Below are 2,353 nucleotides of genomic sequence, written 5' to 3'. Positions count from 1 at the left end.
TTATAATATCTTCTGCTTTTATGTTCGTGTTACTTGCATTCACCGTTATTGTTGCCTCTTTTAGATAATCCTTCTTCCTTGTCTTTTCCTTTTGTTCCGTAAATCCATCTCGTAGTTGTTTTTCCGTTCTTTGTTCGTTCACCAATCGTGTTTCTCCTGCCATTGCTGGGGTCGATGCCATGTGTCCGTCCATAATACACAAAGAAAAAAAGAAAAAAGTGCCTTTTAGAAAGCTTAATTCCCTCCCAACAGCACTTGCTGCTGGGAGGAAGTGATCAACTAAGAAAAATACTAAATAATTGAAAAAAAACCACTGCTTAAAACTTACAAAAAAACAAAACAAACACAAAACGTTTGGTGAGCCTGTCTCACCCTCTACTGCCAACTCACTTCCTGTTAGCTCTCTAGCGCTGTTTTTTGAGATTAAACATCTGTTTTGACAACATGCAGTTTATACTCATAAACAATATAGTTAGTTAGCTTTTGATGTAAAATTGAACAAAATGATTTGAGATATCAAAAACGAGATATTTAACGAATATCTAGAATAATACATAACTCGGGTCACTTTAGTTAGTCATCGAGGGGTTAACTAAAGTTAGTTAGCGAAATCTGATACACGTCAATGTAAGGTTAGCTTGCCTTGCAACGCAAACGTAGACCTCTTAAGTGTACCAAAACGAATAATCTTTATCTTCCTCAAATATTTCTCTGGAGTGAAATACCCGGCAGAGTTTAACTCCTACCCTGACCTTTCTAAGTGAACCTGAAGACCTTGATTAGCTGGCTCGGTGTGTCTGATCAGAGTTGGAACAAACTCTGCAGGGGCAATGGCTCAGACCGGGGAGAGATTTGAGGGAAACTCTCACCCGTTGATAGTAAAGGAAACATTAGAACAGGTGGGGGGGGGGCCGCTAGCCAATCATGGACTAGCTTGTGTTTTAACAGACATTAGGGTTTAAGTACCAAACGACAAGCATGGGATTCAAAGCAGCGCGAACAGAGCACAAAGGATTAGCAGTACATCTTTAAGGGTTAAGAGGCCAAACGAAGATAAGCTTACAGCCTTTCTCGTCAGTGACAAAGGGACCAATCTAACCTGAACGAGTGGGCGGTAAACCGATGCTGAACAAACTTGAATTTTCAACAGACATCAGCGTTAAAGATGGATTAGCAGTCCATCATTAAGTGTTAAGAGGCCAAATGAAGAGAAGCTTAAAGCCTTTCTCATCTTTGACAGAGGGACCAATCTAACCTGAACAAGTGGGCGGCAAACCAATCGTGAACAAACTTGCATTCTCAACAGACATCAGTGTTAAAGCACCAAACGACGAGGATGGGATTCGAACACACGCGTGCAGAGCACAACGGATTAGCAGTCCATCGCCTTAAACACTCGGCCACCTCGTCATTTCTGCATGCTCTGCATTGCCTTTTGACGGTTAAATCCATGGGCTAGTACATAAATCTCTTTTATATTGCATTTTCCAACCTTCTCGAAATCAAAGTGCCAAATTCCAAGGAGGACATTCGTTGGGTTTAAGTACCAAACGACGAGCATGGGATTCAAAGCAGCGCGAATAGAGCACAAAGGATTAGCAGTACATCTTTAACGGTTAAGAGGCCAAACGAAGATAAGTTTACAGCCTTTCTCGTCAGTGACCAATCTAACCTGAACAAGTGGGCGGTAAGCGATTCTGAGCAAACTTGCATTTTCAACAGACATCAGCGTTAAAGATGGATTAGCAGTCCATCTTTAAGTGTTAAGAGGCCAAAGGAAGATAAGCTGACAGCCTTTCTCATCTTTGACAGAGGGAATAATCTAACCTGAACAAGTGGGCAGCAAGCCAATCGTGAACAAAATTGCATTCTCAACAGAGATCAGTGTTAAAGCTCCAAACGACGAGGATGGGATTCGAACCCTCGCATGCAGAGCACAACGGATTAGCAGTCCATCGCCTTAACCATTCTGCCACTTCGTCATTCCTGCATGCTTTGCGTTGCCTTTTGACAGGTAAATCCAGGGGCTAGTACTTACATCTCTTTTAAATTGCATTTTCCAACCTTCTCGAAATCAAAGTGCCAAATTCCAAGGAGGACATTGTAAACCGTGTAAAACAGTTAAAGAGACTTTTAAATGTGCAATGACTTGGCTACCTTTTGATATTCTGCATCTACAAAATCACGACTTCTTCTCAAAATCAAGATAACATGAGTTTAAAGCCTTTCTAATCCATGACAAAGTTATCCACCACAAGACATCAGTGTTAAAGCACCAAACGACGAGGATGGGATTCGAACCCACGCGTGCAGAGCACAATGGATTAGCAGTCCATCGCCTTAACCACTCGAA

General features: G+C 41.7%; 1 non-coding gene across 1 annotated transcript; it reads right to left on the bottom strand.

The window, feature by feature from the left end:
- Nucleotides 1-1,328: 1,328 nt before the first annotated feature.
- On the bottom strand, nucleotides 1,329-1,410 carry trnas-gcu (transfer RNA serine (anticodon GCU)). The gene has a single exon. It is a non-coding gene; the product is annotated as a tRNA-Ser (tRNA).
- Between the last annotated feature and the right edge of the window lie 943 nt (nucleotides 1,411-2,353).

The sequence above is a fragment of the Triplophysa rosa genome, unplaced genomic scaffold (assembly GCF_024868665.1).
Source record: "Triplophysa rosa unplaced genomic scaffold, Trosa_1v2 scaffold188_ERROPOS186695, whole genome shotgun sequence".
In the NCBI taxonomy this organism is placed as follows: Eukaryota; Metazoa; Chordata; class Actinopteri; order Cypriniformes; family Nemacheilidae; genus Triplophysa; species Triplophysa rosa.
This window is presented reverse-complemented; position numbering and strand designations above follow the sequence as displayed.